Source organism: Rosa chinensis, chromosome 7 (assembly GCF_002994745.2).
Source record: "Rosa chinensis cultivar Old Blush chromosome 7, RchiOBHm-V2, whole genome shotgun sequence".
Classification (NCBI taxonomy): Eukaryota; Viridiplantae; Streptophyta; class Magnoliopsida; order Rosales; family Rosaceae; genus Rosa; species Rosa chinensis.
Genome location: NC_037094.1, coordinates 4,751,055 through 4,767,222, shown reverse-complemented (window position 1 = coordinate 4,767,222; position 16,168 = coordinate 4,751,055). Strand labels below are relative to the sequence as shown.

At 40.1% G+C, this 16,168-nt stretch overlaps 1 long non-coding RNA gene and 1 pseudogene across 4 annotated transcripts; both read left to right on the top strand.

Moving 5' to 3' along the window:
• The first annotated feature begins 6,321 nt into the window (after positions 1-6,321).
• On the top strand, positions 6,322-9,818 carry LOC112177284 (annotated as a pseudogene).
• Positions 9,819-11,367: 1,549 nt separating this feature from the next.
• On the top strand, positions 11,368-16,168 carry LOC112176563. Of its 4 annotated transcripts, none has more exons than XR_005803880.1 (9): positions 11,368-11,705; positions 12,080-12,156; positions 12,613-12,693; positions 12,810-12,866; positions 13,250-13,331; positions 14,568-14,702; positions 15,240-15,279; positions 15,396-15,789; positions 16,030-16,168. It is a non-coding gene; the product is annotated as an uncharacterized LOC112176563 (long non-coding RNA). The 4 variants fall into 4 exon arrangements; XR_005803878.1 differs by having other exon boundaries at positions 15,240-15,284; XR_005803879.1 differs by lacking the exon at positions 15,240-15,279.

The window sequence follows — 16,168 nt, the reverse complement described above, 5'->3', positions numbered from 1 at the left end:
TGATGCCAAGCTAAACACCACAATTATCTTAGCCCAGTCCAAGTTTTGGCGCCGTGGTACTTGATGATCGGGCACCACTGCTTCTGGGTCGCGAGGAGTTGGAAGACCATGAAATGGGCTAAATTTCTGAACTGGCTGCAGCAGTTTGGTAATAGCCGCAGAAAAATTCATTTTGCTAGCAGCAATTTGGTGGCAGGAAAAATGGAAAGCCAAGAAGAAAGGGGAAATTTAAAGCAAGCGAATGTGAAGAAAGGAGTGCTGATGTTGGCTTCATATATAGCGTGATTAAGAAAATGACCGACAAGTCGGTGGACCCATGACTGGATTTTAGCATTTAGGGGAACGACTAACTAATATTGAGTCGGTATGTTGCCGACTCCTGGGAGTAGGGTCTGCCGATGTGGCATCGGCAACCGCAACGGTCAACGGTATGCACAACGACGAAATTAAAGGATCGGGAAGGCCATTCCAGCCCATACGAATTAACATTCCTCATCACCGAAAGAAAGTTATGATTAATCACTCTTTGTATATGAATTTAAAGGTGAAGAAAAAGTGAAAAACTTATTTTTAAGTTTCAATTATCTATTTAATGTATGTACATCATATTTTTAAGAGGACTTCGTCATGCGAATAACTTACATAAAAGCAAGATATATGTATCAATAATTTATTAGAAATTTGACTATTTAGTGATCTAACAAATTATTAGACTATTTTAGTGATCCGATAGTCTTACTAAAAAGATGAGACGTTGTACATAAAAGAATAATTTGTTGTTATAAAAATGTGAGAGAGGAAGGGAGATTGTGTTAGAAAAGTAGACATCCAAAACGTCCAATAGTTTTTCTTTTTTGGTCTGGTCAAAATGTCCAAAATTTCGTTAACGAAGAAATGAAAGGAAATTTCATAAAACGTCCATCACATGATGCCAAAAATTCGGTGAACTAAGGTCCGTACTAGTAGAAGGTAGAACCATAGAACGTACCCCACAATAATTTGTGTTAAGAGATAAGGTCCTAGCTAATCACCCAGCGCGGCCGAAGTATTGTAACCTGGCTCGTTGGGGCTTTCTTCTTCAAGTTTATGTCATGTTATATCTCTGTGTGTCTTGGGCTTCCACTACACGTTCTTGTTGTTATGAGATCTCGGGTATTATAGAAACATTTGTGCATTAACATGAAAGTATAATTATGAAGTAACTAATTCACAAGTAAATTGTTTCGTTGTCAATGGTGGTTAATTAGTACTTAGTAGGTATTTTTTCGTTGTAGATTTTGCATTCTGTTGTGCCCAAGTAGTACTAGTGGTAGTGCGGGACTGTTGGTCAATCACACTTTCATCTACATCCCAAGCATTTTCCAAATTGAACTTTAAATGTAGACACAAAGATGACTGTGGCCAAAGAATAGTAAGAACACAAACCCAATACTAGTGTATATACTACAGATCCAAATCCAATCGACTCTTTTTTGAGCTATAGGTGTAGCGTCTTCCACTATTAATTAAACTTTGGAAAAAAAATATATGAATCAAAATACAACCATTACATCAAAATCAATAGCAAGTAACTAAGGGCTTAGTCCGAATGACAACAGGATGTTTCGATACGTAACTGCTGCACCAAAGTCCAGCGCAAATACCCAACCAAGCTGACCTATAAAACGAAAATATATTGCGCGCGGATACAAAAAAAAAAAGAAAAAAAAAGAGGGTGACCAGTAGCAAAGACACAATCATTGATTGGTAGGTGAGTTATGCAATTGGGTCACTTTACTATCTTTGCAACGCCGCATCAAAGAAGGGAGAGATTATGAAGCTAGAAGTCGTTGATGTCATGAAGAGGTATGCTGCTTCTCAAGCAGCAACTGTCGGCTTCAGTAATGCAATTTTGGAGAAGAGAAAATTATACGAACAGTATCCGAATTAAGGTAGACTCCTAATTTCAGTACCTGATTATGCAAAATTATCACTTTGGTATCCAAAGTTTGAAACCCGACCCAACAATCATACATGCCGTTATTAATGGTGTTAAGTCTTGTGCCACTTAATTAACACATTTTGAGAGATATTTTGGTCATTCCATGTCTTAATCCAGATTTTTTATATTTTTAATTCATTGCAATTTGGTTTCTCTCTCCTTGATTTCTCCCCATTTGTTCTCTTCATCTTTCAGAAACACCGACAACCCCGAATACAGCAAAACTGACGCTCCCCAGAACCGCTGTGGTTCCACCCCGATTCTTACGACCCCGCCGGCAATCCTAGCTTGGCCAGTCGAAGCCCGACACGGAGACCGCTGTTTTCGGCTCACAGAAACAAAATCGAGTCGCTGGCGATGAGCTTCTTCTAGTTCATGACATGCTCTACCCAGTCGTTAGCAAATGAGGATAAGGGGTGCCAGATTCTGGCGCAATAAATGCCTATTGTCTGCACCGGGTGGTCGGCGGAGTAGTCAACCCTCGGGAAAATGGTCTCGGCGCAGTACCTCGGGACGGAGAAGCCACTGCCATTGTTGGTGTTGGACTGTGTCAAAGTTTTAGCGAAAGAAGAAGGCTTTTCCAGATTGTCAAACCCATCAGAGCCCACAGAGCCTTGGTCTTGACTCTTGAGCAAAAAGCTCGTTGCTCTTGGAAGGGACCAGCCAGATTCTGCTGAAGACCTCGTCGGTTTTCGGGTCGGCCATGTATTCCCTCACTGTTCACCCCCCTCCTCTCTCTCTCTCTCTCTCTCTCTCTCTCTCTCTCTCTCTCTCTCTCTCTCTCTCTCTCTCTCTCTCTCTCTCTCTCTCTCTCTCTCTCTCTCACTTTGTGCAACAGGGTTTACGAATTTCAGAGAGAAATTAATAAAGTTTGTGAAGGATTTGATTGTGTATTGTGTTTGTGAACTGCGATTCCATAGATTGTTGGAATTTCTTGGGTTGCGATTTGGGTTAGTAGTGGTGGAGGAGGCGGACGAAGTGGAGGAGTTGGTTGTGATTTGGGTGGAGTTGTTGAATTTGGGTAGGGATGGCAATGGGGAGGGTAGAGTAAGGGGATTAAATTACCATCCCTGTACCCGACTTCATTCCTCATCTCCTTACCCGCCCCAATCCCGGTAATAAGATATTGGGGATTCCCTATCCCCGTCCCCATTGGGGATTAGGTCCTTGTACCCGCTACAATCCCAGTTAATAATATTACTAATTTATTATATAAAAATTCATGCAAGTAATTATGAATTGTAAAATATGAAGTTAAAATCAAACACCAAAATAAAATGTATTTTTTTTCAATCAAGGAAAATTGACATGTTGTTAAAGATCTTTTATTTAAAAAAATCTTCTTTTTTTTGAACATTAAATATTAACAAAATTTAAGTATGGACAAAAAGATGAAGTTTATGTAAATATTTATTTATAAATAATATCAAAAATACATATAATAAATATAATATATATATATATATATTATTTCAGATTATTCTTATTGGGTGGGTATGGGTATGGAGATCAAAATACTATCCCCGCCCCGTACTCGATTTCAGAATTCGAATACTGGGGATTCTCATCCCGATTTCACCCGAATTTCTCCCCGTTAGGGTCGAATACCCAATGGATACCCTACCCGATGAGAATTTTTGCCATCCCTAAATATGGGTTTGATTGAGAGAGAGAGTGTGTGTAAATTTGGGTTTAAATGACAATTACCCTTCAGGTTTTGCCACGTGGCTGAGTGTCACGAGCCGCACTTAAGAGTAGTGCTATCGTGACATTTTATAAGGGAGATACCGAGAGGGGCGAGCCTTGGAAGCCCAAGGGCGAGCTTGAAGCTAAAGTGATGATGAGTGGCATTGTCGTAATTAAGTGGAAGTTCCGGTTCGAGGTACTTCAGCTTGGAATTTGGGAAAACTCAAAACACGAGAAATGTCCGGGACGTCGAAACGAGTTCAACGCACTTGATAGCATGTCATTTAGATTTTATGTGAATTAGTTATGGACAATTAGTCTCCTCGGCTATTTTGATGTTTCCTCCTGCCAGCTTCATGTAAGCAAGATATGCTCTATAGGGGGAGACATGGTGTCAAGCTCTCCACCACCCCCGGTGCTGGCCTTCATGGGGCACTAAGTGAGCTTCTCCCGGGCACAAGTGGGGGCCTAGGGGGCCAGGCATGTGTCGTCAGAAAGGGGCGACACATGTTTCCATGAGTCAGGAAGTCTCGTGGATAGTATTGGCCGAAAGGCTGATATTGCGGGTCAACGTCAGGGACGAGGTTCCAATGAGGGTGATCCTTATGCCATCGGCGTTAGACAAACATGTGGGCTTACGGAAGATATGTCGGGACCTCGTGGTGCTCATTGGCCACGGAGCAAGCAACGTGGGCATGTGTCGTTCGACCTTGGCCAAAGCAAAGTGATGCCAGCAAGCACGGGGGGGGGGGGGGGGGAGACCCCGTGCTAGACTAAAGGAAGCTTTGGAGGGGCATCAATGTTGAGTTGCTCACTCGAGCGGCGTGCCAACAAGCAAGACGGTATGCCTCTTGAGGATTGGCCTACGGGCTAGAGTATGCCTTGGAGTCATGACAGTCATCAAGAAGAGAACATGGTAGCCTTGTTAGATGGGAAAAGCCACAAGGCCTCGATGGCTTGTCAGGTTGGTACTCAAGGCTTGAGTATACAGGCAAGGGTTACCCATGAGCCGAGTGGGCTGTCTAGGTGATGCCCATGAGGCGAAGTATGAGGGCATGTGTAGCCCAAGAGCCCAGTGGGTTGCACAAGTGATACTCACGAGGCAAAATATGACGACAGGTGGTGTCCACGAGCCGAGTGAGTTGCACAAGTGATGCTCATGAGGTGCAGGATGAAAACAAGTGTTGCCTATAAGCTCGTAGGGTTGTGCTAGTGATGCCACAAGATGAAGTAAGCGGGCACGTGCTGTCAAGTAAGGTGTGTAAGTGATGCGCACAAGGTCAAAGTACGCAGGCATGGGTTGCCCTTGAGCTGAAGACTGAGTGGGTCGCATAAGTGATGCCTATGAGGTGAAATATGCAAGACATGTGTTGTCTTGGAGCTGAGTGGGTGGTGCGAGAGATGCCCACGAAGTGATGAAGTGTGAATGACTCATGGAAGAAATGTGAATGCCAACTTGGTCTCGGTACACAGTCATGCTACTTGCTATCGACGGGTCAGTAATGGGTTGGCTCAAGCTGGGATGACATGAAAGCCTATCGGTTGGGCGAGTGTCTTGGAAGACAACCATGACACAAGGAAGCGATCGGTTAGTCACAAGATGTGAGACTCATGCGGGAGTAGCTTTCGTTGGTAAACCTCAACAAGCAAGAGGACGATGTCGAAGGGGGTTAAGTTGACAAGAGAAGCACACAGAAAGAAAAACAAAAATGAAGTATCAGGAAAGTAAGGAAGATAGGCTGGCCTTGGTTCAGAGGAACCTTGGCGCCTCACGGGCTAAATCCGTTGCGTATAAAGTCGGCCTGTGACATTGAGCTCTTAACACAGTTATGGACGGCGTGTACTATTGTTGGGCTGAGCTTCAAACTTGGGGTACCAAAATCGGGTACTGAAGTTAAGAGTGGGTCTTAGTTCATGTACTATTTGTATAATTTTCTCTTTGGAGAAATAATGAACTTTGAGACAGAGTAGGTCTGTTATTAATTGTATGAACTGTGACGTCAGATTCTGTCTTTGTTGCAGATCTTTCTGTTTGAATGTTCAGAAAATCTACTTATTCTTAGTTTGGCTTGGCATCATCGCTAGAAATGACACTTGTTTATTTCACTATATACGGATGTAATCTTGAAATAGTTGGAGTGTGAAGAAAAATGATGGTGAACACATTTCTTTAATGAGACTGGAACATCTAGTCCCAGGTATTCGGATCTTGCAGATACACAACAATTTTTTTTTCTTCTCCTAATGATCAAAATAACTATTACAAACAGAGATCCTTAAGGGATTTAAAACAACATTTTGTCGAACATTTTTTTTAATGAGAGAGGAAAATTCCCCCCAAATTTATTAATAAAAGAAGAAAGAAGAAATACTAACTAGATAGGGGGGGACATGAACCTAACCCCTCCAGTAAGAAAATTGAAAGACATCTGACCAAACATTTTGTCGAACATTACAATATGACAAAATACATATTATTTTTCTTATATTAAATTTATTTCTTTTGAGTTTTGACAAGTTTAATTAATTTTTCTTGTCAATCCTAAAAACTGTGAAGGTTGACTTTGAACTGCTAGTTGTTGGTTGAGTTTGTTCTTACTTATTGGGCATGTTTGTAATTACAGCACAATATTGCAGACTAGGAGACAACGTAGATGAAGCAGATGACAGCTCTGAATCACAAAGGAAATGGAATGATAATGGCTATGAAGAAGGCGGTGAGGCCAAAGAAGATACCAAATCGCTCGAGCATGAGAGCAGGTACTGGGTAGTTTGAGTGTATGAAGTTGCTCACAAAGACGCAAGTAATGGGAAATATGATTGCAAAGGCGAGAAAGTAAAAGGTTACGGGGAGAGTGGAGTGAATGGATTGCAAGGCTATATCAATGGCGGCTGCCAGCAAGAGACGGCGAAGCCGGTGATACATTTGAACCACAAAGGAAACGGAATTGTAATGGAAATGAAAAATACAATGCTGTCACGCCAAAGAAGATGCCAAATCGTTCTAGTACTTGAGCCAGTTGGGGACGGCTCAAGTGAACGAACCAATTTGGCAATGGAGAAACAGAACTTCTCTCCCTCGGCGCCTTCCGCCACCAAACCAGACGAATCAACAGAAAACGGCGCCGTTTCAGCTCCCAAGGCTAAAATCGACGCCGAGAATGCCAACGCTACCGAGCGGCGAGCCTCTTGAAGAGCTTTGTCGTCAAGCTTCGCATGCTTTTTGCTTATCCTTGGGAGCGGGTTAAGAAGGGAACCGTCTTGACCATGACATTGCGAGGCCAGGTTTTGATCCATTCTCACATTTTTCGCTTTTGATTTGTATTTACAGTGTTTGGTGTTGAATTTGAAAGAGCTGTGGCTTTTGGTTTTCCAGATGACTGATTAGTTAAAGAGTCAGTTCTCTAGTGGATTATCGCTGCCTCAAATTTGTGAGAATTTTGTGAAAGTTGCATATGATCCTCGAATTGCTAGTGTGTATCTTCAAATTGAGAGCTTGAACTATGGTTGGGGTAAAGTGTAAGAAATTTCGAGGCATATATTGATTGGACTTCTAGAAATCAGGCACTGACTAAATATTGCAAATTGTGATTATGTGTTTCGAACTTCAATTTGTGTTTGAATATGTGCATTTGAGCTTATATGGATTGTTACAGGTAAGTTTGTTGTGGCATATGCACCTGCTTGTAGTGAAAAAGAGTATTACCTTGCTTCTGCTTGTCAAGAGATTTTATGCCCCTCCAAGTGCTTATTTTTCTTTGTTTGGTCTCAGCTTTCAGGCATCATTTGTAAGAGGTCAGTTTCTCTTGTATTCTTCTCCCCATTTATATGTTAACTTCAAAATATGAATGTTACGGTTTTGTCTGGATACTGATGACTGAAAGCACTTACTAACTGAGGTTTGCATGAAATTTTGTTTTTCAGGCATTCTTGAGAAAATTGGAGTTGAGCCACAAGTGGAGAGGATTGGTAAATATAGAAGTGCTGGTGACCAACTTGCGTGCACGACCATGTCCGAAAAAAATTGTGAGATGCTGACAGCATTGCTCGATAACATATATGGGAACTGGCTGGACATAATTTCTTCTACAAGAGGTGCTTTGAGATTTGGCATTTGGCTAATGTTGTGGTCTTTAAATCACCTTTTGACTAACTAAATTTTTCTGCAGGAAAAAAGAGAGAAGATATTGAGAAGTTTGTTAATGAAGGGGTGTACCAAGTAGAAAAGCTGAAAGAAGAGGGCTGGATCACAAACATACAGTATGATGATGAGGTATGCTTAACGTTTAGAGAACCAATATCAGTTCCATAGATCAAACATTTAGAGAACTAGGGAATTAGAAGGCTATATTGATATATTTTGGATTCAGATATTGTAGAAAGTATATTTACAGAGAGTTGAGAGTGTCTATAGCTCAGTTTCCCTCCATCCTCCTCAGGTTTTGTCAGAGTGTATTGAACTTCAAGGGTAATTACCTGGTCTAACTTGTTTTACAATATGCAGGGTTCTTACGGGTTACTAATTTTGGATATGTTAATTAAGTTGGTCAGTTGTTGAAATTTGATATGAAAGTCATCAGGGGAGTGGTTGTTCTTGAAAGCTTTTTTCTTTATGTGATAATATTCAGGAAGCATTTAAGTAATATGCATCCCTTTTAGGTTACTTCAATGTTGAAGGAAAGACTTGGAGTACAAAAAGAGAAAAAGCTTCCTATGGTTGATTACAGGTAGTCTTCAGTATGTGACTTCTGGTTTGTGGTGATTCATATACAAATGTCGAATTTTTAAGTATGATGAAATATCTTGTGGTCTGATAGATAAAATCCATCGGTTACCATTTCCTTCTTCTTGATTGCAACAGGAAATATTCTAAGGTCCGGAAATGGACTCTTGGTTTATCAGGCGGTAAAGACAAGATAGCCATAATAAGAGCCTCAGGCAGTATTAGTCGTGTACGAGGTTCTTTTAGTCTACCCGGATCATCTATTGTTGGAGAACAGTTCATTGAGAAGTTCCGTAGTATAAGAGGTATTGTGGTCTTTCTAATTTAAGCTCATAGGTTAATCATGTAATATCTCGTGTTTTGGAATTGAGAACTCTGAGAAGAGGTTATTTGCATCATGATTTGTTCCAATCTTTAGTCTGCGGCTTATGATATTCTTTTGTCCATCTCCAGAATCAAAAAGATACAAAGGCTGCTATTATCCGAATTGACAGCCCTGGAGGTGATGCCCTTGCTTCTGATTTGTAAGTGCTAGTATATATATTAATGTAACATATGTGATCCTAAACTATATAATTCTCTAATGTGTTGTCAAATACTGTTTGGCAGAAGAATTGTCACGCTGTCTCTGTCTGCATGCAGTTAACTGGTTACCAGATGTGTTAGTGATTTAATGGTTTGCAGGATGTGGAGGGAAATCAAACTTTTGGCTGCATCAAAACCGGTCATTGCATCAATGTCTGACGTGGCAGCAAGTGGAGGATACTATATGGCTATGGCAGCAGATGCCATTGTTGCAGAAAGTCTAACCTTAACTGGTTCCATTGGAGTTGTCATAGGTGAATATGAATATATTTTTATATAATTGACTTGGAGAAAAAAACAAAGTTGATAGGAGTGTGACTATTAAAAGAGGAAGTTGCTTCTATAGTATCAAAGTGATCTATATCCACCTTGGTAAAAGCACAGAGACAGACACATCTAAATGCATGATAGATATTTGTAATACTCGTGATCTTTTTTATCTGTTTGCCGTTAAAAGTCTTCATACCCTTTCGTTGGTGTTTAGTTAAGACCTTACATGGGATTGGATGGGATTGGACATCCTTATGTAGTCTAATCCCAGTTATCCCATGTTTGGCAGCAATGAGGACTATTTTTAATGAAACTCCACAGTCCCAACAGTGGCCCCAACACCTTCTACCACAAACCCACCAAAAACTATGGGATTGTGCAAGCCTCCTTCTACTCTTCGCAGAGGAGCTCTCTATGGTGGCCAGGGCTCTCTCCGAGTCGCATTTCTTGAAGTCGGCAAGAGTGTTGATCAGCATCTCCGGCGCTCCGGCTAACACGGCTTTCTCACGCATCTGCTTCACCAGGCACAACACGAACAAGGCTTTGATTCCGATTTTCAGAGCCCTCGGATGAGCGATTGGGTTCCAGAGAATTTCGATCACACCCCGGCCAGGAGGTTCTCGATCAACGCATCGTTGTCGGACTTTGCGAGGGGGAAAATTACCAGAAGCACGAGCACCTCGCTGTTCAACTCAGGTCGAGTAGGCGGGTTGTTTCGGCGTCGGAATTTGAACCATGCCGAAAGAGCAGTTGGCGACGCACCACTCCTGAATGAGCCGACGGAGAGTGTGGTTGGGGATGAGGGTGAAATCGGCGAGTTGGGTTCGGGTGACTGGGCAGGTGGTGTTGCTGGGGGCGACCCAGGACTCGATGCTGGGTCCACGGAGGCTGCTTGGAGTTGGAAGCCATCATTCGGGGTGGTGCTGGTCTGCTCCTTAGTCCCTGTCAGCACCAAACATAAGTCAGGTACTAATCTAGCTTAAGCCAAGTTATGGTAGTCCTGGACTCCTATAGAAATTAAGGTTGGGCATCAGAGTCCTATGAAACAAACACAACCTTAAATTCTTTAAGTTGTAGTTGTGATATAGTTTTCTGTTTGTAGGGAAGTTTAACCTTGGAAAACTGTATGAGAAGATTGCATTCAACAAAGAAATTATATCACGGGGAAAATTTGCGGAGGTTCTTGCAGCTGAACAACGACCCTTCAGGTGCACTGTCTTGTTGCATACTCTATTTTGTCTGATTTCTTTTATAATCCTGAAAGGAGACAAAATTATTAGTTCTCTTTTTCTTCCTAATTCAGACCAGAGGAAGTTTGCTAAGTCTGCACAGAATTCGTATAAGCAATTTCGGGACAAGGCAGCTTCTTCCAGATCAATGACTGTATGTTCCAATTGTTGGAGAGGAAAGATCACACATTGGAAAAGTGACAAATAAAATATAACTTATAAGTGGGTGGATCTCACCCAATTGTACCGAGGCCTTTTGTGATTAAAACCCAACACCTATTGGGTGGTCAAGTTGGGACAATATCGGTACAATGGTGGGCCACGGGCCACGCTTGTCGCTGTTTAACATGGTATCAGAGCGGGTCATTCTCCAATTGCGTCTCTACGTAGGCACGTATCATGAGCCCAAATTGGGGTTCCCTGTATTGCCATTGAAATTACCAAGTGTCCAATGAATGTGGGCCTTGGATTGTATTGACCAAGTCTCTGATATGAGGCTTGTGTCCCAATTTTCAATGTGAATTTGAATTAATTAATTTCACGTGCAGACCTAGAGTTAGGTTGCACGTGAGGGGGCGTGTTGGAGAGGAAAGATCCCACATTGGAAAAGTGACAAATAAAATATAACTTATAAGTGGGTGGATCTCACTCAATTCACTACTAGAATAATGTCATTAGACATCGCCACTATTAAATCGGTCAGGATTGCACCTGATGTTAAAAATCGTTTTAACATCAGTTTGTGAAAAAACCGATTTCTATTGTTATTATAGACATCAGTCACTAACTGAACCGATGAGAAAGGTTTTGTTGGAAAAAATTTTAAAACTGCGGAGGGACTAACTTTGAAAATTTTGAGAACGCGCGGGGACTAAAATTTCATTCCCCCCAACACTTCGTATTTTTTCCGCTTTCTCTAAAATTTCGAACCCTAGCTAATGACTTCGCAGCTCACCTTGTCGACCTCATCATTCTCCAAGCTGAAGTTCGTCGAGTCCCGACCTCCTTCTCCGACCCAAGCCGACTGGAGCCGCCTCCAACCTGACCCCAAGTCCCCGACCTCAGTCTCTGACCCCGTGTTCCCCTGCCTCGCTCTCTAACCCTGAGTCCCTGATCTCGTTCACCAGACCTCGAGCTTGAGATCTGATCTGACCTGGAGCTTATCGCCGGACCTGAGCTTGTCATTCTCCAACTTGAGCCAGCTCTAGCTAGTTCTCCAACGTCTAGTCTTGTAGGTCCTCTCTCTCCTCTTCGTGACCACCAATACTGATTTCCTGTCAGGTTTTGATCTAAAGTTCAGTCTTTTTTGTTTAATTCTTGTGTATTTGAGTTGGGTTTGTCTTTGAATGGCTTAAATCTGTGGTATTTTTAGCTGATGCCTGTTGATTGTGTTTGATTTTAGTTCTTGCACATGTTGATTGTCCGGTTTTGATCTAAAGTTCATAAAGTTTGCTGCATTTTTTTTTCCGTTTCGTCTTTCTGTTTTCTTGTTTTATTCAGAAGAAAAATCAAGTGAGGAAATTCTTTTGCTAAGCATCTTTTAGCTTAATTGCAAAATTGTTGATGTCGACGGTGCTGATCAATATTGATGTTAGTTGTCTTTAGGTGTGTGCAGCGGTAGCATTTGGAGTTGGTGTGGGTTTTAAAGACGGCGTTTGCAAGGCAACCGAGTTTTTTGCCGGGTATGAAGAAATGTGTGGTTTATGATCTTGTTAGTAGCTGATAGAAAGTTTGAGCTCTTTTTATTTTCTAAACATTTAGTCATTTGACTACCTTAGTAGGTGAAAACATATATAGTGTTTAATTCAAAAGAATAGGGAACAAGCAGTTTGATCTGGTGATAGTTTTCATCTGACTGCATGGTTTGTGTATTGTGTTTGTCAGTGAGTCTACATGTTATTATCATTTGCTGCATCTACCAAGTGTTGGGACATTTTCAGGTATTTACTGGAGCAAAGTTTGTCAGTGGACAACTTGTTTGTGTTTGTTCTGATTTTCAAGTACTTCAAAGTGCCACTTATGTATCAGGTCTTTTGTAATCCTTTTAGCATTCTAATTTGTGTTCCATATGTTCTCAAAATTTCTATGTAGGTATTGTTTTTGAAGGAATTGTGAATAGTTTGCTCGTTTGACTACAGGTTCGTGTTCTTTCATATGGTATTGCTGGTGCAATCATCTTTAGGTTGACATTGATACTCCTCGGAACAGTCACACTTCAGGTTAATATAACTCCTTTGTGTGTGTGTGTGTGTGTGTGTGTGTGTGTTTGTCTATCTGTGCTGGTTTCTGGTTTGTATTGCTCTTTCTGAAATGACCTACTGTGTTGTTTTTCTAGAGGTTTGAGGCAGTAAATCTTTTCCTCGCTGCAATATTACTTTACTCATCCTTCAAGGTATATATTCTTTGCTCTGAAAATGGTGTGGTATTTGTTATCTTAGATTAGTTTTTGAGTTAAAGATCCACTTTTGCACTTAGAGACTAGGGTGTCTCTGAAGATTTGATTAAGAACCTGATAGTTGGCTAAGGTGGTTCCATGAATATGGTTCTGTAAACCTAGTTTCGTTTTTTATTTATCTTGAAAACCATTTCCACCTTACACACAACAATGAGGACAATGAGATAGGAACTTGATTCACAACTTCTGATCTTTATGTGCTTCAGTCTGTCACTATACGACTATATCTTTGTAATATCCTTGCTCATTTTATTGCGAGTCCATTTTTCATCAAAGAAATGCAGATGTAGGTTCTCACGATGTTTATTTTCTTGTTCTAGTTATTTTCCAGTGAAGAAGATGACACCGATCTGTCTGACAACTTTGTTGTGAAGACATGCCAGAAATTTATCCCTTTCACCGGTAATGATTTGGCTGTGTATATAATTTATCCCTTTCATTTCTTTCTCAGTTTGCACAAGAGAAAACTGAGAATTGATATATCACTCTTCATTAGGCTCAGCCATTGTCACTTGAAATTGGGGAAGTGGTGACCCTTTTAGAAATGCAGTTTTAATGAGGGAAATTTGATGATCATTCTGATTAATGATCAAGTATCGATAACTGGTGTTCCACTAGCCTAGCAATTACTTAAATTTTTTTTTTTGAAGTCGTATTTTGTCTTCATTGGCACAGAAGAGTTCCAATTTATCTGATTTCTGTTTATTATGGTTGTCTTGCAGTTGGCTACTATTTGGTTGGAGTGCAAGGGTTCCTTAAATGGTAATTTTTCTTCGTCAATAATGTTTATGTTGATTCATTGATTTGATTGTATCCGGAAGTAATTCTCTCAGATGGAAAAGAAAAAGTAGGATTGTTTTGGGTTCAATCTTCTCAGGATTGTTTGGTTGGGAAAAAAAGAAAGAAAGAAAGAAAGAAAGAAAGTAGGATCAAGATGGGATTTTCCTTTCTGTTTTTATAATTTTCTCTTTGTTTGCTATATGTTCACTCCATTTTTGGTTTTCAGATGTAAATTGTGTTTCAATGGTAATTGTGTCAGGAAAAGTATTACTGGCAAAATATTTCATCAGGTGTTTTTGTTTAGGGTTTTCCTCTTCTAATGCACTGTTTTCACTGGAGAATGTTGATTGTGTCCTGTTCAGGTACACTGCATTGGCCCCCCTTTGTTATCGAGGTGCAGCAACGGCAGTCTGAAGATAAGGTATTCTAATCATTTAACTGATTTGATTTGTTGTTGTTTTTTTATTTTTTTATTCTTTTTATCTGAAATTTTGTCAGTGATATTGTTTCTTTCAACCATTCTGTGCTCTCAGAATTAACAGATGTATTGATTATGGTCTTTTTGATATTGGGTTGTGGTTAATTTCACTCTTTTATTGGTATCTCAAACTGGTTTTGCGTGATTTGTAGTCTTTGTAAAAGTTACAAGTCAGCTGGTGGATGAGTGCCAAACCATTTGGATCTACTTAATTTGATCAATTTGTAATTCTATGTTTTATGATTTGTTGCCTTGTGACCTGCCTTTAGAGCACTTAAATGTGCTGCAGTGTTGAGTAGCTGTAGTTAACGTAGTTTGCTGTAATTCAGGTTCTGTCTTCCCAAGTTCTCTTTGACATTTTGACATTCAATTTAATACAGGCACGACTTCAGGTTTCTGAAGTGGTTCTCGAGCAGATAAGGCAATTTAACCACCTTGATTTGGAGCTTTATAAATATGCAAAGGATATCTTTACAAAGCGACACAAGCATGCAGTGCAAGCTTTTGGGAGTTCAGTAAGTCTCTTAATTCCAGGCTTGACAATCCCATAGATAAATACACCTATATGCGTGGCAGGATGTGTTATAGAGTAGTCATGTTGTTTCTGATTGTCTTTCAATTGAAATATACAAGTAACTATGATGTTATTATGTCAAAATTTGGCTTGGGAACTGAAAATGCCACTGTCTTGGCTACTACCTTTGATGGCTAAAGAAATTGAGTTCCTCTTGTATCAAGAAATAATGATAAACAAGTAGCAAACCATATGAGCAGTTGAAATGAAATCTATTATGCATATGACTTTGTTAGATATTTATTTATTTTAAGTGTGGTATTCTCTTTACCAATGTACACTATGCACATATGATGATCAATTCATTGAGTACATTTTACTTATTTGTATGCTTTTGTCATATCACATCACATGTTCTTCAAATCATGCATGATTCATATTTCTAACTTTTCATTGGGAAGTAATGTAGCCTTTTTCATACCAGCTGATGGCTGCAACAGAACTAAATTCCTTTCATTAAAATGTATTGAAACTGCAGGACAGATGGGAGAGTATCCGGAGTCCTGCTTGATTTTCTAGTATAGTAATGATTATTTTTCTGTTTATCTTCTCTTCATCGTACAATAGTGAGGCACACAATTGGCTCAATTTTTTTTTTAAAATTTTTTTTAATCACTCCATCTATGGCATGCAGGTGCTTCAAAGGTTTTAGACCAAAAAATGGCTGTGAGAAAGACTACAGTTGGGACATGTTTCACAGGTACTCTGGGGCCAAATTGCTGAGACAGATCAATCTGGGTGAGATGGATAAGAAGATTAAGAAGAAGGAGGGTTTTGAAACTGGATTTTGAAGGGCTCTGTGCAAATTGTAGAGATTTGTTCTGGCGGAGTGATGTGAATGAGTCTTGCATAAAGAAAGAGGGAAAGAATTTGCGAATTGGTTTTGAGGAGTTTTTTCTGGAAGAACATGAATGTTCTTCACTTCCACAACTTTCACAGTTCATAGTAGGAATTAAGAAAGACAGTCTTTGCTAATGAGATGGAGGTGGTTTGTAGGGCTGAAAAAAGACTTTTTTACATTTACAGAGGTATATAATCTATCATTGCATTATTAGATACAATTTGTATGTTATTTTCATTCTTCAGGTGCATGCATATCATTGCATTTCTAGAAACTTGGAAAAGTATATCAATTACAAATTGGAATTACTTGCTTCAGAAAAACGAGAATAAGGAAGTTTCCAAAATATCATTGCATTATTAGCTTACACTTTGTATATAAATTCTTGTACTAATAAAAGAAACAATTGCTGATCTTTTTGTTGCAGGAACGTATGCTTCTCTATGTCGCTCTTTTGGCCCTTGGTTTCTCTTCCTATCTGGGTAACAACCTTGGTGCCATAATCCATGTTCATGGCAGCTTCAACTTTTCTGCTCTTCTAGCGTTGAAATATTCTCCTTGATAGC